At 48.6% G+C, this 25,260-nt stretch overlaps 1 long non-coding RNA gene across 1 annotated transcript in view; it reads right to left on the minus strand.

Annotated features, from left to right (window-relative positions):
- The window catches only part of LOC144169467 (uncharacterized), a 384,099-nt gene that overhangs the window by 213,956 nt on the left and 144,883 nt on the right, over positions 1 to 25,260 (minus strand). The window contains exon 2 of the long non-coding RNA XR_013322450.1: positions 6,972 to 7,050. This is a non-coding gene — a long non-coding RNA (uncharacterized LOC144169467). The remainder of the gene's footprint in view (positions 1 to 6,971; positions 7,051 to 25,260) is intronic.

The raw sequence follows: 25,260 nt of genomic DNA on the forward strand, positions 1-25,260 counted from the left end.
TTGTCCTCCTTTCGTTCGTGAGTGTACCAGCGCTTAGACCTCATGATTGTTCATGGACACTGTAAATAAACTGAATGATTGGTTGATTGATTATTGTTATTATTACCTCGTTCTCTTATTGAAACTTCTTCAAAGTACAAATTAAGAAAACGTCTGAAGTAGTGTCGTTCTACTTTTTCAGAAAAAAAAATATTTGACATTTGGGCCTTGTTTTCGTGGTTTCAGCCGGGTTTGTTCCATTCCCCTCTTTTTGACTCCGCCTTGTCGAAAGACCGATCTGGTCTTTTTGTGATTCTGTTCACATTTTAAGCGTACAGCTTACTTTTGCTTACCACTGCTTGGCAGTGCCCACAAGCCCTTGATGGCTTAGGCGCTCCAGTTTCTGTTCGTGTTCGGTATGTGTGTGGCCGAATAAACTACCATTATTTCTTCTTATTATTATTATTATTGTTGTTGTTGTTGTCAGCCTGTTTGTTTCCCATGGAACCTTTCTAGTATGGTTGCACCTGTGTGGTTCAGCCTCACTACTATCCATAGATTCCTTTTTCTACTGAAACAGGCAGCCCTCCAGACCTGCCTACTGCCGTTCTTTCTGTTCAGTCTGGGAACCTAAATATTAAGTAGGGTAGGTACCCTGATCACTTGGCGGAGTTAAATTAACCCGGAGTAAATGCTAAGTCAGGACGTGGACGCCGGAGCGGGGATGCTTGCGACCATCGAAGACCCGCCAGCACGCATGCTTCGAAGAAGAAAGGAAGCGTTAGATTCTCGAAATGAGGTTCCATTCGTACATTAAAATATGCTAAGGTTCAGATGAGCTCTTTATTGTCAGAACTCCAGTGTGCCCACGCACAAAGCGAATCAGCCTGCAAAGTGCGGTGAATACCAACGCGAGATGAAATACACTGGCAAATTACCTAAACGCATGTGCAGGCTATGCTCTCCAGAATAATTCTGTCACCTTCAGTTAGGGCTAATCCGCACGTGAACGAATCCTCTACTGATTACCAGTGACAAGCCTTGGTGTTTGGCGTCCAGCTTTGCCTCTCTATATATGGGACCCAGCCCCTGATTCAACCACAAAAAAGCCTTGGTCAATGCTACTAGACAATATGCAAGGCTGATGCACTAATAGCTCTGAATGAGCACGTACGGCCACGTTACCCAATGTAGCACTTCAGATGGGGATACCAAGAAGTATTTACCTGGGTGCAAACAGCGAGATTGGCCCAGTAATCCTGAACTGACTACCGAAGAAAATTATCAAGAGTACATGAATATGAACTAACTTTTTCAGGCCTCTTTCAATGACGCAGAGGAGAGGGAGGGGCACAAAGAAGCGGGACTTCGGTAGACTGATCGCGCTTGATCCCGGCGTTTCCCGGGGGATCGTTCGGATACAGTGCCGCGACGTGACCCGGAGAGAGTTACGTGCACTCCGGGGAAGCGCAACGCAGAGAATTCCACCGCTCGTGGTCAGCGAAATTGCGACTTCTTTTATGCGCAAGAAATATACACAGCGTGACTCGTGAAATGGAGACTGACACCTGTTTCCGTAAAGTTCGGGTATGCACCCACCGTCCCGAGTTAGGGGCTTCACCGCATACATAAGCACTCTGGTACCCCAACCCGCCCCTCCTGCGCCGCACATCCCTCCATCCCTCACCTTTTAGGACAGCCGCTTCATAAATCTCCCTCTCCCTCTTCCACATCTCATTATTGTCTTAGCATGGCTCACCCACCCTAGACAGACAGACGTTCGAGCCTCCCAGGAGGCCCTGTGCCTTCATGTCCAGATATCCGAGGACATTCCCGCCCTCCATAAAGGCATCGATGCCTCGCCATCCACCCTTTAGCTGGCCTGGACATAGTTGGCTAACTCGCCAATAAACGTTCTTGCTCTCTCTGTTCATCCCCGGCACCGAGTGCCAGACGGATGAACAGTTCAGAACACAAGAAGGCAGAAAGGAGACGTAAAGACGCCGCCGTTCTTTGTGATCACTTCATGGTGGGCTCAGTATAGGTCGGCTCTTTTCTTGTTACTGATTTCCCTCACCGATGGGTCTAAACGATCTCGAAAAAATTCAGCTCGTGTTGCAAAACCTTGCCGCGCTACTGCATCGTGTTCCCGCTGGTTTGTGACAGGAACGCGCGGGGAGAAAGCAAGTCACACTGATTGATTGATTGATTGATTGATTGATTGATTGATTGATTGATTGATTGATTGATTGATTGATTGATTGATTGATTGATTGATTGATTGATTGATTGATTGATTGATTGATTGATTTGAGGGTTTCATGCAGCGAAGGTACCTCTGGGCTATGAGGCGTACCGTACTGGAGGGGTCCGGATTAATTTTGACCCCCTGACCATCTTCAACGTGCGCCGAAATCTAGAGACACGGGCTTTTTCGCTTTTCGCTTCCATCTGAAAAGCGGCCGATATCGAACCCGCGTCCTTGGGCTCAGCTGCACAAAGTTATAGCCACAGAGCCACCGCGGCGGGTGCAAGTCGCACTGGTATCGAAAGACCACTAAGCAGGCAGTTCATTTTGGTTTCATAAAATGCGATCTCCTGCCCGGGATTCAAAATGAGTCCTCGCGGTAAGCAGGTAGCGGGTGAAAATTGTATTTTGTTATGGCCCATTTCATTAGTATTACAAGCAAGATATGTTTAATCATATCAATGGTTCAAAAGAAGCATTAGCAAGGGGGCGCCACAAAAAGAAATTGTTCAGAATTTCGTAAATTGGTATAGCCGCGAACTAAGCCAACAATCCATGAATCAGACCATCGTGCCACTGCGCTCACGAAGCAGGTTCGCTCGTAGAAAGCTAGCTTAACGCTTGTGTAGGTCGGTGGCCAAGAACAGGCAGCAACAGTACCTGAAGTTTAAAACAGCAACCTCCAAAGGAACCGCACGAAGGGGGCATTTCGCGAAATTGAGATCAGTACAGTGTTGTTCGGCATAGATGGCGGAAGCAACGAAGTTTATAGTACTCACCAGAAAGCTTCGAAAAGACCACTATAGGTAGTCATGGGCACGTTACCGAAAAAAAGTAACATACTTAACCCAAAAAAGTAACTCGGTTACAGTTACACTTACGAAGTTTCCGAAAGCAACTAGTTAAAGTTGCAGTTACTGTAAAAAAGTAACGTCGTTACTTTTACGTTACTGTATGAAACTAATTAATAGATAAGAAGATTTAGCTTATTAAATAGAAACGTAGGAAGGCATGGGGGCCCAGGCAGCGGTTGCACTTGCTCTGTGTCGACAGAAATGGCTGCCAAACGTTTAGAAAAAGTACGAACGCAGAGGCCGAACTGATACTATACCGGGCTTATTGAGGACAAAGCAGACGAAACAATCATTGTCAGCAAAATTTATTTTCACCTACAGTGTTGCCGCCTGGCCGCCTTGTATAGTGAGGGAGAAGGGGAAAAGGGGGATGGGGGTGGTGGACCGCCGGAAGTCCCTTTGGAAGAAAAGAAAAACGGATGTGGGAGTACTTCGGCTATCGAGGTGTTTTTGAAAGATACTAAGAAAAGTGCTGCGTTAGCATTTTATTTCGTACTTGTCGTCGGAGACGGAGACCAATTTGAGCTATTAGAGAGTTTTAGCAGTCCGTCCGTTCCGCCGCGTGCGTAGCTAGCGTGTTTACCGGGACCCGTCTGGGCACTTGGGCATTCGTCGCGGTAGAGGGATTAGTTCCGCGCGCCTGCCTTCGCCATGTCCGCGCCTCCTCACCCTTCCTCCTCGCCCTTCCGCGCGCGCAGGCGCAGACCGGTCCCGGTCGACCCGGTAACAACGTAACGAACGGAACGGACGGACTGCTAAAACTCTCTATTAGAGAGTTTTAGCAGTACGTTCGTTACGTTCGTTACGTTCGTTCCGTTGCTACCGGGTTTACCGGGACCCGACTGCGCATGCGCCATTTGTTCCGTACGCGGCCGGCGTCTATCCCGGCGCTCTGCTTCCGTGTTACCGGTGTTACCGTATCCGGAGCCCGCAACCGGCTTGCTCGGGTGTTGAGAACTCTAGGCTTAGCGTCCTGGCGATCGCCGCTATCTGTGCAACTGCGAATGACACTCCGTAACACAACGTTTCACCTCACTATCATCCCCTTTCTCGCATGTGAAACTTTATTTGAGCTACAACTGCCGTGAGCGACCGGTGACCGAGACATCTGCGTAGCCTGTTTCGATGCTTCCGAGGCAGGTATCGCCATCTCTCGGCCACTCGCCGCACCGCGCGCCGCGGCATCCATGGCCGGTCAGCATATGCTTGCATCGCGGCAGATATATCTGATCGCCGCTTTTAAAATAAGCCCCGAGAACAATCCCTAGCACAATTTTTCACCACACTAACACCTACTTTCTCGCAGGTGGAACTTCGTTTTAGTGATCAGATTGATTTGGAAGAACAGCGACAAGCGGTTGCTACCGTGGTCTGCGCCGGTTCGAGCCGCTGAGTGTGCCGAGCTGGCAGGCGCGACCGGCGTGTGCGCGGACTGTTTCCGATGCAGAAAACGCTTCACGATTGCCTGCTTTATCCATTTCTTGCGTACAAACCCGCGGAATCTACAAATTCAGCTCAGCGATCGTCGTAGTTGACCATGGTGCAAAAACAGTGGGCGGAGCGGCGCCGACGAGGCATCGCACACCCGCATCGGGCCATGTGTCTCAAATTCACGCGTACGACTAGTCGTGGTGACAGTCGTAACGATCAGTCGCATACGAATCGCGTGTACCAATTGTACATGTGTCTAGCGCTTCAATCGGGCAAGGCCAAGGCCATTCCTCCACGTGAACGGCGCGCGACCATGTCGTCACCTGCGCTCGCTCTGGTGCCGTCGCCGCCACCGCAGCCCCTGCCTCACAATGCGTCCGGCCGAGCGCGATTTATTTTAGATTTGCAATGCTTTAGGGGAAACTGCGTTGTTTATTTACGTATTTTTAGCGTGCGGATTTTTGCAACTACTCGGCTAATCAGCCGTCACACGGAACGAACGGTACGACGCTACGGAGTGCTAAAACACGTTTTCCGTCTCACTCTACGGAAAGAACCCGGTACGTACGCGCGCATGCGCAGTCGGGTCCCGGTAAACCCGGTAGCAACGGAACGAACGTAACGAACGTAACGAACGTACTGCTAAAACTCTCTATTGCCGAAGCGACGTTTGTCCGTAGGCCCTCGGAGTCGTTCTCCCGCCCCAACCCCCAGCCACTCACCCCCGGAATGAGCCAAGGTTATTTCCAAACGGAATATAAACTGAACTGGACGCTTTACTGTTTTTTCCTGCGCCCCCTGTCCTCACAAAGGCGATTTTTGTCGCCTCGACCGGGAAACACTGTTCTCCCAATCCCAGCCTTTCACAGCAACCCCGTCCCCGATCCCAGAGCCCGCTCCCTTCGTTGGCTTTGAGGCGTAGGCCGAACGAAGCTCGCCCAAGTATTCTTTGCGCCCAACATTCAGACACAGATGTAGCTACAGTATTCGTTTCTGCCCCAGCTCTGGAAACGAAGTCGCGAGGCCTTCCAAGAATATTCCTCGTGCAGCGGCAGTGTGGTCAGGCGTCTGTCGGCCAAGATGCTGGGTGGTGTGTTGGGGTCGTCGTATGTGTGAAGGGGCGTGGAATTCATTACTTCCTCGACCTCGTTCGGGCACTGTTGACAGCTCGACGAAGCCTCTAGACCAGGGGTTCCGAACACGTGATCCCAAACACGGCCAGGGGTGTCAAAAGCGCGCAATGGTCGCAAGCAACTGCGACTTCGGAATCGAACACTCTACAGTGCACACAGGGCTGGACGAGCGCAGGGACGCCGAGAGACTCCCCGCGGCGTTTTATGACCCCCCAAACGGGGCTGCAAGTCGCTAATGGGAAGGCGACGCATTGACTGGAGTTTTCAAGGCTTCCGCGAAAGTGCAAAGGGTTCAGTACGTTGCGTGGTGTTTGTGGATGTTTTTTTCTTCCTGTTCGCCTTTTTTTGAAACACTTTTACTGCGCTCCCGATGTGACGAAAATGGTGAAGCCGCGCATCGTGCTCTGAGTTCTGGTGTCAACATGCGTCCACGTGCGCTTAGGCGCGTGTCGCAGCGTTAATTATGGTCTGGGTGAGAGCGACATCACCCTGCTGAGGGAAACACTGAAGCTAATAGTTAAAAATTTCGAGCCCTTAGCTGACCGCGTGGGACACCACGCACACGTTCACGCCTAACCATTTCTAGTCCAGTTGTTTTTCACCCATGCGAAGGGAGTGAGCTGGCATACATGAAGTAGGCGAAGGCTCTGCATAAGAAAGTCCGAAAAAGTTGAAAGCGCGAGCTGTACATCGGCCATTAACGAGTGTTGCTGTTGGATAATTTTTTATAGAAATAAAGTAACTGTAACGGTATTTCTTGTCACAGTTACTCGATAAAAAAAGTAACAGTGTTACAGTTACAAGTTACTGAAAAAAAGTAACTAGTTACCGGTAACGCGTTATTAGTAACTAGTTGCCGCCCAAGACTGGGTATAGCCTGCTATCGCGGTTTTTAGGGGTTGAACGAAAGCCGGCGACAATGCGTCTCATATCGAGGTCTTCTATTGAGAAAACTACACGCCATCGTTCATGCTGGAAACAGTGGGTTAGAATGATGTCCTGGTGTAGGACCACTTCATGCCACCATTCGGCGCCCATTGCACGGAGCATGCATGGTGATACGACCAGCATTACGTTCCTTCGCAGCTCGCGCTCTAAGGAGCGAGAGGATTTCAAATATAGCGCTTCATCTGTTCGCTCAAAGCATCTTGTACGTATTTTGACATCTATCTAATCAAAATGTAGCTGTACAAACCTCAAACCTCTCATTTTCGGCAACGCGGTGGCATAACGTCGACGGTATAGCAGTGAACGACTTTTTGTTACCAATGGTTTGATCCTCGCAATCATGGCACTGACAGATGGAAAAATATAATAGCCGCTTACCTGATGGAGCGGTTTACAAAGTGAGTATTTTGTTTTCGCCCAGTCGTAGTGGGAGCCCGCCGTGAGATGGGGGTCAAACCTGTAAAAAAAGGAAGAATGCATGTGTGAGTTAGATATTGGGGCGCTGAACGAAAGCGCTAATAGCTTCGCTGGTTAATAAATTTAATCATTTAAATGTTTTGACAGCCTAAGGCAGCACTGCAGTTGTATGGTGGAATATCGGCGAACACTTTAGCTGGAGCCGTTATTGGATCATTGTGCCAGCGGCGTAGCCACCAGCGAGGGGGGCAATATTAAGAGAGAGCTCTTGACCAACGGCCGATAACTTCGTGTGGTGAACGGTCAAGGCGCTGGACGGCCAGTCTAGCAGCATCCCGCCTCTCATTTTGCAGGTTATCGCGGGCTGGCTATTGGTATAACTGGTGGATGTGATGGCTGACCACAGTCGCTACATGCTAAATCGGAGGAAAAAAAAAAGAAAGGCAACCAGTTTGACCGGCAGTATTGTTCACGCGTTCCAAGCGCACGCGCTCCAGTGGGTTCTGTCCCACGGCAGCTTCATTCGCTCCCACTTTCGGCGCCCCATCCATTTGCGGCGCACGGCACTTAGTGGTTGAGGCGCACAAGAGGAACCGAGAGATTGCTCATCGCTGTTTCTGTTTGCCTGCCCCGGCGTCACGAAGCGTTGACTGGGAAGGCAGGGAAGATATAAATCATTGCCTCCGAGTCAACAACGCACCCTTCTCGCCCATGGACTGTTTGCCTCTCCTGGCGGGGGACACCAGTGCGGTGGCGCATGACTCCAATAACGCTGCACGCCTGCGCCGAGCTTCAGAAGCCGTGAGCGAAAAGTTCCGACTGCGCCAGCCATCCCTCAGCGTGCTGGCACTTACGTGCACCCCGAGCCACCCATGGTCCAACCAGTGTGAATGCATCCACGTGAAGTGAGTTTCGACCAATACGCTGCGGTGCAAATGTCTCAAACACGGCAACTATGCGTGCATCTCGCCAACTGCAGTTGCCCGAACACTACGTTCGTCGTGGATGCAAACTTGAAAGAAACGTGGAACGTTATTATATCCGTACAGTGCAATTACAGACAGCTCAGCCCCTGTGAAGGCTATTTTTCCACAGTTTGAAGCTATTGTGATTGTGACATGCGGTCCAAACTGTAAAGAAATCCAGCAGTTTCTCTCAAAAGTTCTTGCGCGCAGCCCTGACCACAGATGTATGTGCAACGCGGTAAACCGCCGCATTACTGCAGTAGCCGATCCGTGAGTGTCACATCACCACCACACACAATTCCGTCATTCACAAACTACGCCACCAGACGTCACTGAACCAGCAGGCACCGATTATGGGCCCCATGTTAAACTAACCTAATGGCGTCTTCGGTGCTGACGTAGAGAGAGTTTTAACCGAATGTTTTTTTAAGAAATGATTCATATTTTCAACCACTTCAAGACTCCAGCTTAACAGTACTACAAGAAGACACTTTCAAACTAAGAAAAATTATTTGTGGTTTAACATGCTGGAGCTACCCCTTCCTTTATTTGAGTCGGGCCGTAGTCGAAGGCTTTTAACTATATAGTTTGGTCCACGTGCGGCTATTTCACGCGCAAAAAAAGCCACAGGGGCAGTCTTCTTCGTGGCTCCGTAAATTAAAATTATGATCGTACCGGCTTGGAAAGGAGATCATGGCTCGTTATCTTCGAAAGCCCTGCCACTTATCCACCATGATTACGCTGAACGCCTCCTGTCGAGTGCCATGGTCCCCCAGGCACACATCAAGCGGCTAGTGCTCCTTACTAGGAAAGGGTTTAAGTCAGGGTCCATCAGGGCTGATTATAAGGAACCACATAAGCATCTCTTCAATCTTCGCAACGTTAATTCTACTGACGACTTACAAGGGCTGATAAGGTTACATGAAGGAGTACATCCACATTTTCGATCTTCCAAGGGTCTCGGAGTTGACACTGATGCTCACAGCGTCCTGTTGAAGACTGCACAACTCCGTGCTTTCCCATGTGAGCTCGCAATAAAGTACAATCAACACCTTCTCATAGAAGGATCAGAGCGAGTGCCAGGCGAAAGACGGGACGATTTGTCTACTTTATCCGCATCTTGAATTTGAAAATGTGGAGCCGTGAATCTACAGGGTTGATGAGCCAAGCGACAAGCACCCTCCATTTAAGTGAATACAGAGAGGGCAAGACAATGTACAGTTTTCATTAAAGGTCCTGCGTGTGTGTTAGCTGTAAATATTAATTCTGATTCCTGCCTTTCGGGAAAAAGAGGACCATAGGACAGATGCCTTAAAGCACGTCTCACAATCTGGGCTACAAGATTCAGACTGAAAAAGAGGGGAAGCTGCTTCGCCTGCGCGAAATTTTATTATAGCGTTACAGATAGCAGGGCTACGCAAAGATTACGTTGCATAAACATCAGTGTACGTCACATCACCTCGATGTGCGACCCGGAGTGGAAACGTGAGGCATCAAAAACGCTAACAACCATTTCCAGGTCGGTGACTGACCACGCACGACGTACAGTCTCCTAAATAAGTGCCTAAATAGTTCATCGAGAAACACTGTGCGAAATACAAACACTTAAGAAGGGAAAATGCAAGACAATGCGGTCGTGTCGTCCATTTCCTCCTCTTAAGCGTTTGTATTTTGCGCTGTTTTCGGAACCGGTCCCAACTCGCTCAGTTTGCTGTTCTTCTAAGCCAAAACAACCCCCCTTACTGCTCTAAATGCAGTCGTTGAGTGCACTCTCCATGACAGTATACTGCCTGCATTCCTAGAAGCGCCGACTATAGAAAGTGCTTTCACGTATGAACGAAATACATATTGGATTCGCTAGATATATTCCAGGGTCTTGGAAACTTCCGGCTTAGGAGTTAGCCGAAAACAGTCGTTGCCGCTGAGGACGCAATAAAGCGGTCCACCTGCTATGACGGCCACTTTACTGACAGAACCACGGCAAAAAAAGGTATCTGGCTCGTATCGGCTGGGAAACTCGAGCCCACCGAAGGAACTCCTAAGTCCAACACGCGATGAATAGCGCGATGGTTTTGTTCATACAATATTGATTTGAGATATAAGTAAACGAAAGAGAAATTATGATGTTAGTGTTGTCCAGCAATACTCCTATTTTCAAACAAATAAATTATATTCCCCTTTGTCGCAAGCTATGATAACTTGAAGTACGGCGTACAGACATTACGACGTTTCCATACTGTCACATGCCAGCGCCAGTATGACAAGCGCGAAGCGCCGGAATAGGGAAATCCGAAGGGAAGGTTCTCGTAGAAGCTAATCTTTTCAGTGGAAATAGAAGAGAAAAGAGAGAGCGGACACCAGCCTCCCTAGCACCCCTAAGAAATAATAACAAAAATAGTGTCTCTCACTAATACCCCATCCTCCAACTCTGCACTTTAATACAAACCTGTGTTTCAGCTTTACCACAGTATGCTCGATTGGCCAATCTTACCAGCCAACATTAAAATTTCGGCGAATGACGATGACTAGGATTCTGTTGGTCTCAAAAGTTCGGTCCGCGCTGCGGCCTCGCAAAGCAAACATCATGTTCTGCATTGCGCAGTGCACAGTGGGGATTGCACCTTCGAGTGTTCGTTATTTTTATTCGCCAAGTTTGCCTTGCTGGCGGCATGGATTGGTCACTGGAAGTGGACTGTGGTAAAACTGAACCACGGGGTTGCCAGAGTGAGAGGCTTCTTTGTAAGGGGCCCTAAATAGGCTTCTGAAGGTCGTCATTTCAATCGCGCAATCGCTAGAATACCCCTTCACGACAACGTATACCAAATATTACACCTCTGCGTAAAGCAGGACACGCACAAACACGCAACAAAGATCCTTTCTTTCTTTCCTTGCTCAACTACCTCTTCCTCGCCGCCACACTGCCGCACTCTGACGTACGACAGACTGCTTGTGACGCAGCCTGTGACGCACGAAGCCCTGAACGGTACTGCTGCGCTATTGGTGGGCCCCGTTAAATGCTGTAGCCAATAAGCGTTCACGGCTCTGAGGGAAACGCGGTTGCGCGCGGCGCTTCTACACCGGCGGCCCGGCTATGCACCCACCGGCGGCGCGGCGTATTCGTCCTGCGCCGGTTGCACGGACGGATCTCGATCGTCGCCATCCGTTACACGAGCTTAGCTGAGTTAGTAGATATATATAGCGCGTCGTTTACAAGGTATGAATAACGCTGAAAAACACGGAGCGTCTCTGCGGGCAAAAACGCCCGCTACACGCGTGACTGCGGCAGGCATCTGCCTGCACGGTCGACAAGGAGCCAACTGTGCGGTGTATGCACGATACAGCATACACCGAAGCAGCTAAAACTTGTCACCGCCCGCCAGAGCGGGACTATTGCTGAAAATCAGTTTATAAATGCGTGAAAGGGGGTGATAGTGCAGCGAAAAATTGTGCGGGGGACCGTCGTCGGCACGGCCTCGCAAAGCGGTGTCTTGATAACTGCGGCGATGTTAAGCCTTTTCTCCGACCTCGGTGGGACCGCGACAGCGCCACATGCAGAGACGCTAGCGGGCCGCTATAGTCGTCGGTGGCAATCTTCAATTATTGTCGTGAGCGAGCATGTTGTGTTTGGAAGCCGCCTATCTGGCCTTCAAGCTCTCGTTTCCGCTATTATAAAACCGACGTGCCGACGCGTGCACGGCCGGCGCGAGGCGCAGTTCGATGCGGGCCGACCAGCGACCGTCCCCGCTGAGCGGTAGCGACTGTAGTAGGTGGACCTTGGCCGTCGCCTGCTAGAAAAAGAAGCGTGACGTATCGCCGAGCGGAGCCAATGGCTGCGCGCATCTCGAACGAACCCTGTTTCTCTAGGTGGTCTTGCGCCTGGTCGGTGACATCACAGCTTCCCCAGTGTTTTGGAGGTGCGGTAAAAGAGTAAATGCGCCAGGCCTTATTGCAGGCCCTTTTTAATGAACGATAACTCGGCTAATACTGAACGTTTTTAAACGATTTTTGCGGCAGGACGTTCTTTAAATAGTAATCCAACGATTGCGCGCGTAAAATCGCAACGTTTGCAACTCTGTTTAGGACCCCTTTAAACGTCCCCTAATTGCATCAGCTTTTGACGGCCGTCGGTTCGACATATTCGAAAAGAAGCTGGAGCATTATAAGCAGCGTGTCCGTAAGTACTTAAACATCAAATTAATCGAGCTTTACTTCCCGGGAGTGGACTGTACTAAATGTGCGTTCTTGGCACACAAGCACCTGGAGGGGCAGTATTTTTGTGATCACAGGTGGACTATAGTTGAAGAAATAATCTTAAAGGCGCTTGGTGCGTGCCACACCGGCATACAACAGAAAGAAATTGTGGAACAGGAGTAGACGGAGAGACACATGGGCAGGGGGAGGACTATGAGAGAGGGGGTTGTTGGTTGGTACCGGGCTCCGATGACGGCCCGCGTCGAGGTTCCATGACCGGCAAGCTACTTGCAGGTGAAAGTTACTTCTGTTCGGACGACGAGGACCCCGGGGCAAGCAAATTAAAACTTTTAATCCATGGCGAGGTAAAGAGAGTAACGGCGTTACAGCAAACGGGGTGGCGACAAAGGTTCGAACATGACCACTCGAACCGGCAGCATAACAGCTCCCGAGCTCTGACCAAAATGCACAGGCTTCGATGCAGTCAATCTCGTTTTCACAGGCATAGATCCAACCGTAAAATGCTTGCAGATGGCACTAGAGAATTCAAACATTGTTTCTCTTGAAAATTTGTGTTCAGAAACGTGGCCTACAAGCATTCGGAAAACAGTTGTTTTAGAATTTGCGTTGCTATTTATTTAGAGCCTGATATAAGAGTGACCTGCGTACTCAATTTTGTAGCGAGCAAGTATCAAATTTCTTCCTCAAGCAGAAAATACGCCCTATTACGGTCGTTAAAGAAAGCAACCAACACGCCACTATTCGCCTTTCTAAGCACCCTGAAAGGCTCGTCTTTGCCGCCGAATGGGCCACACACACACACACACACACACACACACACACACACACACACACACACACACACACACAAAAACACTTTAGTCCTTGATTTCGCTAATGTGTGTCCGTCTCCTTGCTAGGGGGTAAACGAGGGAGGTGTAATGGGACGCGTGGAAATGCTGGTTGTGGAGCCGTGGCTGCGCAGGGGTCCACACCTCCACCGCGACGACAGCGGCGCACTGTCCACGTCTGGTGCATCCCTTCTCCTGTAGGCGGAGTAAGAATATCCCGAACTTTTATGAACGGGAGCGGGGACGCTTTTATGGCCGAAGTGCGCCACGCGTCGATGTTGTCCTTCGGGGCGGCACGCACGACCGCAGGCTACGCCAGCGCGCCTCGGGGGTGTGATCAGCGTGCCGCTATCGGCGACCGACGAGCGTCCAGGGGCGGCTTTCCGCCTCGAGACACCGCTCACCATAGAGACCGCCGCAGCTGAGTGCAGCTCACTGAAGGCTGAGGGACATTATGGTTCTGGAATCCACAGAGAAATCTCGAAAGTGCGTGGAAGTGAGTGAAGAGCTACGGGGTGAGAAAAAGAAGGGAGAAAAGAAAGATAGCGGTCCAGCTCTGTCAGTTAAACAGCTATGACTGAAAGGCGCCTGGCATTCTCAGCGATCGGTTCTTACGTAAGAGGGCAGCGCTACGATGCCATACTTTAGAAAGGTGAACGAATGGGCATTGGCAGCGTGGCAAACAGAAACATGCTAACAATGACGCAAAGCAATATCAATTTGAAAATTGACAGCAAACAGTCAAACGAACGATGATCGCCTCAAGGAACATGCGTGCAACGTGAAGTCAACCACTGGGAGCTCGTCAGACTTGTACCAGTACGCACTGTGGGCAGACGTACAGCGCTTCATCAAATGTGTGAAGTCAAATTTCGACTTTATTGTCATTTCAGGTAAGTCACATTTCATCTCTGAGTGACGGGAGGGTGAGTTATATATAAATAAAAATCTGCAGAAATTCATAAAATTGTCTACTAATGCGTAGCATTCTTATGGCGCTTGTCTAGATTGTTAGGTCTTTACAGCCAAATATCGCTATCTGTAGCGAAACACATTGGATTATTTTATTCTTTTTGTGTTTTCGTTTTTTTTTTCGCCAATGATGTAAATTTATACCATTATAACGATGAAGTGCCTTTGCTTCGCTAATTATGTATTTTTTTTTTCCAAGATGCAAGGGGTATTGCAGAGTTGGTCCGTTTACGCTATTTTTATACGTATTTCCAATGTTCTTTGGCGGACTTTTGTGTGGTTTAGTCTTCGGTTTTGGGGGAGATTTAGTGTAAGATGCATATTTCTTGTCGTTTTTGGGAAATCTTTATTTTTCTCTTCTTTTTCTTATTTCTTCGTTTCTCAACATTATGTCCGGCCAATTATCTATCTACATTTATGCTATTGTAATGACTAAACGTGTTACTTCCACCAAATCTGCATTTTTGTGGAAATGCAGGGCGTTAAAAATTTTGCTCATTTTCGCTGTTTTTTACTCGTAGTTCGAAGGTTCTTTTGCGGACTTCTTTTGTTTAATGTTCGGTTTTGGGGGGATAGGTGTATAAGAAGGATTGTTTGTTTTATGGTAAAACCTGATTATACCCGATTTTTACGCCCCGAACATGTCTCAGGAGATTCGGGTTAAACCCGATTTCTGCCCGGATGGACCTTTCCAAAGTATCGACCTGCACAATCGCGCGCTGAAGGTCCAACCGTTCTCAACCAGTGTACTTGCTGGAAGCAAGCCCCACAAATACAGCTATCGAACTCAACGAGTCTTGGCATGACTCTACTACGCACCACCCCACGCTGAAAAATGGTGCACTGACATTGCCTGTGCCTAGCTAATGGAAGGTGTGATGTCGGGAGAACAAATTTCTCCTGGACGATATTAGTTCAACAATCCGACATGTTCCGCATTCAGATGATGATAGTGTCTATAAACAATGATGTGCAAAAAGTCGATGACCAGCTTTCCGTAAATAAAATATTTCATTTCTTAGAAGTTATCAATGCTCTTCACTGTCATCGTTACCGGTTAATTTTCAAACAAACACCAAATTTTGCTGAGTATTTCCTAGAAAACCCTGATGCCCGCGTGATTACCAGCTTGAAACAAACACCAATTTTAATGCGTAAGAGTTAAGAAGCTAGTGATATCTTCTGATAAAATAAACTGAGAGTATTACTTAGTGCATCTGTAGATATAACCCGAAAAAAAAAAAACCGAATTTCGGAATGTCTTTGCGAAATAACCCAATTTCTCCCCGATTATCGGTTTGAAACTTAGCACCTGATTCTTACTCCCGATTAAAAAAAAACATATATAAAACCCGAAAACGAACAACCTGTACAGTATACGATGCATATTTTTGATTTTGTCAGATCATTTTTGTGAAAATTATACTTTTATTAGCTTTTGTCTTTCAAAATTCTGCCCGACCAATTATCTCCACTTACGCTATTGTACCGATTAAAGGTGTTACTCCCGCCAAATCTGCATTTTTGTGGGAATGCAGCGCGTTACACACCCCTGGCTGAGGGGGTACTTGGTAAAAAAAATGCTAGGCATGAAAATACGAAGACTTCTAAGCACCACTTATGATGTAGTGAATGCGAAAGCACTATAGTGTCCAACTTCCGAACGTGTCCTTCTTTATCGTTATGATCCTTTCGTCTATGCGTCTTTTTCGTCTTCTCTCTCTCTCTCTCTCTCTCTCTCTCTCTCTCTCTCTCTCTCTCGAACAACGGCAACTACTGAGGCCTCTCTGTCATAGGAGACAGAGAGGCCTCAGTAGTTGCCGCGGTTGGGCGTATATGCAGGCTTAACGTGTCAAAGCCGTAATGCAGAGCCTTACCTGTACCTCAAGCTGCGGGCACCGCTTGACAACGTTAGAGCTCAAAGCGTGACGTTAGGCCTAACGACATAGTGGTGCATACCCACGTTTGCACTGCTCGTTATCTATTGGGGGATCGTTGTACGACTGCGGGTTTCAGCGGGTACAGCGTGATGGCGCTGCTAATGCCATGCCGGCACGTGCCCGAGTTTGCACCGCCGAGCAAAGGGGGCATGTAGCGGGAACGTACTTTGCTATTCGCCTGATTCTGCTTCTGTTATTGGCATGCTCAAAGTACTCACGTAGGCCTCAGTGCACGTCTCTAACACGCATTTCTAAGACGGCATTCACTAGGTCAACTTTTACTCAGCTAGAGCCACCGGGCTGTTGGGGCTTCGAAGACACGTCATGTTCATCTCGCATTTCGGAGGCCTTGGGTTCCATTACCGTCCAGGCCTAAGTTTACCATATATTCACGGTGAATATATTTACCCCACTCTACCCGCCGTCCATTTCTGACCCAAGCCACTCATTCACGGCGATTCATGCTGCCTCTGCTTCCCTCTTTCCTTTTTTTTTTTGTTTGAGTTGATGAAGGCCCGAACGCAGTATATAGCGTCGTTCGTGCCAACAATTCACGGCAGTCTTTTTTTGTGTGTTTGTACGTATGCAACTGCTTTTGCTTAGTTGTCTCGCAAGCTTCCAGCACAATTTGTTTTTACCCGGGTGGAGTTGTATTCAGGACAGGATATCGCCATGCCAGATAGAGACGTCATGGTGTGTCATGGTTTACTTGTACAACCTATTTGTCGAAGCTAAAAAAGATTTCCGCAATGATTTCCGCAATAAGCTTACCATTGGGAAACATGGTCCATCGAATTGTGATGACGAAGCGCGAGTTGGGTGCATTGTGGGGATGCAACCCTAAGGTGAGTTTTTGAAGAGAGTATGAAAATGTTTCATACATCACCATTTTGGCATCGGCCGGTGAATAACGTGATTACAAATTTAATCTAAGGAAGAAGTTTCTAGGCCACTATTATCGAACATTTTCAAAACAATGCACTAACCTGACGTGATCCGATGGGCACACACCGCACAAGTTCGGGCAGACACCAGAGCGTCGCTTCCCAAATTTATAGGTGCAAAGTGGTTGGGACCGAGGCATTTTCACGCTTTTGCATACATTTGTCGCTGTTTGTTTGGTCTCGATTTGGGGCTTTATACCGCGTTCTATCATCATCATCAGCAGCAGAAGCAGCAGCAGCCTATCTACGCCCACTGCAGGGCAAAGACCTCTCCCATTAACCTCCAATTATCCCGGGGTTGGCTGAGACGCCAAATGACGTCATTGTTTAAAGATATTACGATAGTTGCGACAACAGTCTGAACCGCGTTCGGTACCTCCGCTAAACCGCGGACAGGTCGCGCAAGGGAGCTGGAAGGTCTGTCGCAGCCAATTCACCCAGTGGGTGAACATATGCTAAGGGGTGAAGAATGGACGCACGAACCCGCCCAATGCTGGCATCCGGAACGGGTAAATCGAGGGACCGGACTAACTGCTATTACGGCCTTCGCATGACCTAGCGCAACTGAAGAAAGGAGGGTGCGCGCAGTTTAGTCATACAGTATTATCCTGAGATGAATTTCCTGGCCCCTTCCACTGTCATCAGAAGGCTCAAGAGACAAACGGTTTATGCCACTTCTGCTGAGTACCGCGGACGCTCCCCCTCCCCTCCCTGAGAAAAATGAAAGAAAAAGAAACGTTTCGCACTCAGGTACCCCCGTGTACCGATGGGCGCGCCAAGCGCAAATCTCCCCTTTGAGCGGCGGCCTCGCGGCAGCAGCCGCTCACGTAACAGCTGGCAGTATCAATGAACTGCCCGGCGGCGGCGTGTTTCTGCGGTTTCCAAGGAAACACACGGGGTGTTTCGGTGCCCAGCCTTCATTCCTGCGCGCCCTTCTTCGTGGGGCCTTTCTTTGTTCACTCGGTTTATGCCCAGTTCCCGCGGCAGGAGAGGGCCGCTCTTTCCTTCGCGCCAGAGCACATTTCCTTGGCGTGCGTTTATTGACGCGGTGTCACAGTGTGGCAGGACGCTGTTCCTTTCTTCGACGGAGAGTGTGCCGTGCACGGAATGCCCGTCCCCCGCGCTCGCATTCCCTCGGAGCCCGTCTCCTTTCTTGTTTTACTCCAATAGTTGAGTGACGTGTCTCTATTACGAGCTAATGGATCTCCTCCGCAAGCAAGCGGCGTCCGTGCGGCAGAGCGGCGCACGATACAGCGCGCTTCTTTCCCCTATTATTCTCCGTTTCTTTTTCCCCGCTCCACTCCGCTCAAAGTTCCCACAAAAGCCACTCCTTCACGTCCAGCCGCCGCCAGTGGCCCTTTTCGCCGAGCAGCCTCGATCTCTCGCCGTGCTCCGGCTCACGAAGCGGACTTTTATGAAAAAGAGATTCCATTAAGGCTCCACCACCTCCCGGCCACCCTCGAAAAGCGCGGGGCGGCCGTGCGACGCCTTGGCAATCAAAATAAGGGAAGCGGCACGAGACCCCGTCTTATTATGAACTCCTGCCGGAACGGCCCGGCGGCAACGCGCTCTGCTTCTTGCCAGCGATTTCGCGCGGGCGACGCGGGCCTCCATAGCCGCCGCGCCTGTTTGCGTATCATTCTTTCTTTCTGCGACTCTGCCTTCACCGCGTGCCTACGCTTTCTTTTTCTTTTTGGCACCCTATCTACCTTACCATCGCGATTACCGACACCGCCGAGACGGGCTCTCGCGGGAACGAAAATGTTTGCGAAGGCGCGAAAAGTCGCGAGCGCGCGGCCAAGCTTTTTACATAAATCGAGCGCCCTGATAAAAAAACATTTTCGGCTCTTCGGCGGCGTTTCTCGCTCGGATAACTTCGCTTTTAACTTGTCCAAATGCGAGTTTATCTTGCTGTCTCGGTGCGAGGTTTATTGCAGCTCGCTCTCACCTCGTGACAGCGACACGCGAGGCGCGTCGACATTGGCCCGCAGTATTTGTTGTTGTTCTCGTGGAGTTGTTCGTGAACCTAGGTCGCCCTGTCGCCGGGGCTGTCAGGTGGACGGAACCCGCGGCCTGATTCGTATTTCATTTGAAAGAGGCGGTAACCTGGTTGCAATCGGGCGGAACTACAATTTTGCTCTTAGAAAAGCACTGCTGTGTGTGTACGGAATGTGCTGGCTTCTTCGAACAGCCTTAATGTGGAAAAGCGGGCATTCCTTTCGTGGTGAATAAATTGAATGCAAATCATGCGAACATTGTCAATATGGTGGCGACGAACGCAGCTACCGCTTCTAGTAAATTGCGCTTCCTCAAGCATAATAAACCCATCAAAAACCGAAAGCAAAACAAGATTGCGCACATTACGTCTTCTGAGAGTTTTACGCTACGCGAAGATGGAACAACATATTATAGTAAAAATGTTACTTGTCCCATTTCCTGCCCGCCTTGTGAATGGCGTGACTGCCTTACATTTCCATTAGCTATAAATACGCCAAGCTATAGTTTGGCCGGAACAAAAAGGGGCCTTTAAAGAGAAAATAAGAAAAAAAAATTACTGCCCTTCCACTCTGTGAAGAAGGATGACCTGCAAAGCTGCACGTCCTCCATGGAGTGCACGAAACACAGCACGTTTGTAATTTACGACTGATAATACTTCCTAGCCAATTACTTGAATGAAAGTTGGCAAGACACGAGCTTTATCCTAGCGGACAAACGTAGACATGTCTCTTTCCCTCCGGCGTCGTAGGCACCTTACTGTTTGTGTCCCACGCCAACGCAATCCGCTCTACCACTGAGAACACCGGATCGGTACATTGGGCTGTTTGACGGCCACGTCTGAACCTCACGCCAACACAACGGGCATGGAAACCTTTAGCTGCGCGTGCCCCCCCCCCCCCCCCCCCCCCCCCTTCTCCACTCCTAACCCCCGTGAACGCATAAACCAGCAACTGGCCATGAGCGGGTGCTTAGAAGTGAAAGGCACTGTTGTACATGTCGCTCTGAAAGCCCTTTAAACTGAACAAGTAACATTGGCCCACGTCGGCGTTTCAAGCGGGCCAGATCATCCGGGAGGGATTCACAGCTACTAGACCAGCTGAAACTTGAGGCGGCAACGGCGGTGGCAGCCGTTTTCCATTGTTTTCGCGCCCATTTACGCTTCTGTTCGGGCTGACGCATTTTCAAGTTTCCACTCTTCCACTGTTTGCAGCAAAAGGAAGAATGCAACAACACATCACGAGCATGCGAAAGCGTAGGGCGAAATGGGTGATTTGTTACAAAATGGAAAGAACTGACAAGAGCGAAAAAACGTACAACTTCATTTATCCCATTATTTGTTTTACAAAGAGTTGAAGCAAATCGTTCCCCTCCGATACAGTTCCTTGGAAGTAATTATGGTTAAAATCGTTCTTTTATTTATTTATTTATTTATTTATTTATTTATTTATTTATTTATTTATTTATTGTAGGGGCTAACGCGCCGACGGCAGGCAATGAGGCGCGCCGTAGTGGAGGGCTCCGGATTAATTTTGACCAGCTGGGGATCTTTAACGTGCGCCGAAACCTCGTACACACAAGCGTTTTTGCTTTTCGCCTCCATCTGAAAAGCGGCCGACACGGCCGGGAATCGAACCCGCGTCCTCGTGGCGCAACGCCTTAGCCACTGAACCATCGCGGCGGGTTTATAATCCTTCGTTCCGGCAAAAATAACATCTAATGAGCGTTCGGGGTTACCCCTAGTTGTCCCTTTGTCATGTAATATTATACATGTCGGTAGCATTGTGTTTAACTTGCCTGCGGCAGTTGTAAAGAAATACATTCCCTTACAAAAATGCTTTTTTACATTCTGTAGACGTTCTGTTGACATCCTATCAACTTTATTGCTATCCTACATACTCTTACATTCTATTGACAGTCGTCTGTAAAAAGTCTACTGAATGTATGTTGACACCCGTCTGTTGACGGTTGTATGTAGAAAGTCTACTTAATTCACGTTGACATTTGTCTGTTGACGGTTGTATATAGAGAGTCTACCTCATTTTTGTTGACATTTGTCTGTTGACGAGCTTCTGTAGGATGACCACTAAAAGTGTTTTGACACGCTTTGTCTCAAGTTGAATTTAACGCAAACATCTTTTCCCTTCGTCCTGGAGTCCGATTTCAATTAATTCATATTGGTTTTTGCTAAATACCAGGACAGGTTCACAATATATGGGGACAAACTATTTACTTGACTTTAACCAAATTACGTTACTTTGTTTGAATCAGGTTTTAAACACACACACACACACAAACACACGCGCGCCCGAGCGCCTGCACGTACGCACACAGACACACATACTCTCTCTCTCTCTCACACACACACACACACACACACACACACACACACACACACACACACACACACACACACACACACACACACACACGTATCTTTCTCTCTCCCTCTCTCTGTGCATGTATCTTCACACTTGTGCAGCCTGAGAAAAAAAAAAGTAGCAAAAGGGAGCAACTTTCACTGTTCGTACCTCGAGCCGCGCAGTTTCTCCCTCGGAACAACCAGTTCGTCCCTCAGCCGCACGGGTTGGTACTTCACGACCCGCTCGCTTTCACTCTTCACGGTGATCAACATGACTCATTCAGCGGTTCCGAACAAGCGCCAGCCAGCGGCATCAACCACGCGCAACCGCTCGTCACTGTGTTTTGATTTGCGCAAGCTAAGTGCCATGCATGGTTGAAAGGAACGAATTATGCCAGTAAATATTTCGCGACAGACTACTGGACGTGTCTCCAACAACGGCGATAATCTAAAATCGCCTGGTATGCCCACCTAATACGGCCGGCGCAGATGTTTTGGTCGCTCTCGGCCAACCGCCAGCGGCGCCCCTCCCTCTTTGCGTACCTCCGGGAGAAACGCGTCAATCACCGGAGGCAGCCGAAACGCCGCGCGCAACCCATTCCAGATTTCCGTTTTGTTTAGTTACAGCTTGCAACAATAAAGTAAACATGAAGATATGTGCAATTGCTTACGTTCCAGTGTTTCGCGGTATTATATTTTGGAAATAATAACGCGTAGTTTTGTAAACATGCAATGAGAGGCGCGCCTCACCGCGGCATCGGCATCCCGCGGCTGGCGGGTATATATACATGAAGTGCACTGCTAGCATTTGTGCGGTGTCAGTGTCCTGCTTGCAAGCGCATGTGGTTTTTCGGATGTAGTACGCTTGTGAGCTGGGGTTGTGTTGTTTGTTGTGTTGTGTTTCAGAAAGTGCGCGTGTGGATGTGTGGCTCCGCAAAATGTGAACCCTCGCAGACGAGGTTCCCGAGGCCTAATCTGTTTCTGCTTTCTTTTTTTTTTTCATTTTTGCTCCCACTAAACGATCTTTTAAAGGGCAATAATGACGACGTTCTATTAAAGGGACACTGAAGTGAATTTGTCAAGCTCCCGTTTTTGCTTGCACTGCGTAGACTGGCTCAAATTAGCACACTTTTCATCGTTTATCCGGTTGACAAATCGGTAATTATTTTACAAAGCGCGAAAGAAGAAAAACTACCATGCGCGGTTTGCGGCGGCCGCACCAACTAAAGCTGTGACGTTAGGAGGAGCCGCACCGTGATTGGACGATGCCCAAGGTTAGCAATCAAACAAGTTTCGGTTTCGGTTCTGTAAAACACAACCAATGGCGTTGTTGGATGGGCATTCTCAATATCTCAGTAATCATCGTACCGCGCTTCTGCCATGTTGTCGGCTGTAAATTGCACAAGATAAGCCTACCAGGACGGCTTGTAGTCGTAGCATTCACTAGCCGAGACCTACGCAGTGCATGAACGCCCTCCGCGTACCCGCAGACGCCCAAATGTCGTGCGCTTTTCCCCCATATTTGGAGCTTGCCTCCCTCATGCCTGTATCGTAAAAAGCGTGTTCGCACCAGGCCAAGGGTCTGTTCATTCTGGCATGTGCCCACTGCCTGCAAGCAGTCGGTACTTATGGCAACAGCACGCCAACGAGAACTCGCTAGCGCGCCAGTGCCAGCCTGCGCGCGTTTTGTGAACTAGTTCGTGTAGCCATGAACGTTGCGGCCCAAAAAAAAGTGAACTCAATATAGAAAACATCGGCGGAAAACATAAAAGTTAACTTACAAAAAAAAAAAAAAAAAAGCACGTACCCGCGGGGATTTGAACTCGTGACTTGCAAAACACTTGCGGTGACATACCTACCGCCTCAGACAACTGAGCCACGGAGCGGGATGCGAAGGCATGGCTAATATAGGGTATATATTGTAGAACCGGTGTACACTTTTATTTAGTTTTGGCATTTCAAGCAGCTTAGGTGACTATTTGTTGTACTGCGCTCGTGCAGTAAGCGTCGCCCGAGTTTCCACAGTAGCTCACGTCTACCAATTGCATTTCGTAGGCGGAAAAGCGTTCGCAAATGCGTAGTCGTGCTGCTGACCGCTGTGCTTGTTCGCCCAGCGCAAACAAGTGCTTCCCGCGCCCTAGTTTTACGCTGTACGGTAAAAATATCAGTTGATTTTATTTCCTTAGTACCTATATTGACTTCGCTGACTCTTCTCCCGCCTTCAAGAGGCCTGATATTTTCCTACTGGCGTACCAGTCAGCGAAGCGTCGCATGTGCGCTTGTGCAGCGCTTGTGTGAAGCGACCTTGACTTGGAGCTAGATACAGTGTACAAACAAACCAAGTAAAGAAAGGCACATTCTTCCATTCACAAACGTGTCCTGGCTTCGTTTCAACTAAGCGAACGAATTGCGACCAAGCAATTTTTTTAACCTCCTGGACTGCGACGACCCGCCGGCGGCCGGCGGACGAAACGCTGGGCCGACTGACTCTGTTGGCCGGGGAGCCGGGGAACCGTGCAGTAGCGCCGCAGCCAATTGCCAGCTCATCCCCTCCTGACGTCACACGAAAACGCCACAGAAAATGGGCGAGCGTAAAGAGAGGAGGACAGCATTTTCGAATTAGTTTTTCTACTAAATAAAATCGCGTAAACGCGTCTAGAGTGGTCGAAACATGGCCTGGGGACTCCGGACTACAATTTGCGCTAGTAATCCCGCAATGTTTACATATCACTTCAGTGTCCCTTTAAGCTGTATTGACACCACGGTCTAGGAATGGCCGGCTTTTCTCACTGCATCACGTTTCGAATATCCTGTCAGAAACGCTTCGGTTAGCAACAGCGATTAAGTATAAAGTCTACAAAAAACTTTCTGTAGAAAGTCTACAGAAACGTTTCAGTTCAAACACGGTGGCCAATGGTTGACAAAAAGTTGGTAGGCTGTTGCTAGGAAGTCTATAGACAGTAAGTAGACAGTCTACTCAATGTTGGTAGCTTTTGTCGACTTTTGTCAACAAACATTGAACTCAATGTTGGTAAAAATTTTTATGAGGGTTACGGCTACATCTTCGGCGAGATTCAGGTGTGTGAATGTTGTATTGTTGCATAACCGAAGAGCGCTTTAATGATCAATAGATCTTGCAAAAACTCAACCGAGCCTGCTTCCTTCGAACTAGTTTCAGCTGCTATACAGACCATAAGTGCGGGTCTCATGCAATTTAAGCGTGCCCAAGAATGAATGGCCCTAACGCAGGCGTTGTAGGCTAAAACAAGCTTAGGGGGTAACAAGTTCAGAGTTCCCTCTTTAGCACCCACAACTTCTGAAACGCACGAAAGCAATTACACGAATTTCGGTTTGGTCAGGTTAGTTTGTTACTGAGCGGAACTCCCAATACGTTTAAGCTTCGGCCTTTATTACGCCATTCATCGCTAAGCTTGCAAGTCAAAACGCGCGCCACTTTCTTTCTTTCTCCGCGTAGAAGCACAGATTTTTTTTAAATTTTATTTCCACGTCATAATGAGGGCACTGCCTCGAAATAGTCTTCCAGCTGTTTTGCAGAACATGGTTTTGTTTGCTTGCGATAACATTAAAAACAACGACATCAGCGCTGAAGAATCGCCATGACACAACCATAAAAACGGCTTCAACCAAATTGTTTACACAGATAAAAACAGTGGCGGCATCAAGGGTCTTCCCTGGGCCACTCCAGAGGTTACAAGCTGACTACAGCGAGAATAATTGGTAAAATCAACAGAATGATGCTACAGTAGTATAGTCCTCCCAATAATACTGACAGGAAGGCCTTTATATAGAAGTTAGCATAACAATTTTATGTGTGGTACACTGTCTCACACTTTAGAAAACTCTAAAAATAAGCAATCCAGTTGGATATTGGCATCTAGTAGAGTCGTGAGTTAATGAACGGTCGACATTTGCTTCCTGAAGACATACGCATGCGGTGATAGCACTTTGTGATCTCACAGACAATATTGAATATTAGAGCCGATCACATGTTCGAAAAACTTGCAGCATG

The sequence above is a fragment of the Haemaphysalis longicornis genome, unplaced genomic scaffold (genome assembly GCF_048455015.1).
Source record: "Haemaphysalis longicornis isolate Haplotype H1 unplaced genomic scaffold, Haemaphysalis longicornis Haplotype H1 scaffold_1, whole genome shotgun sequence".
Lineage (NCBI taxonomy): Eukaryota > Metazoa > Arthropoda > Arachnida > Ixodida > Ixodidae > Haemaphysalis > Haemaphysalis longicornis.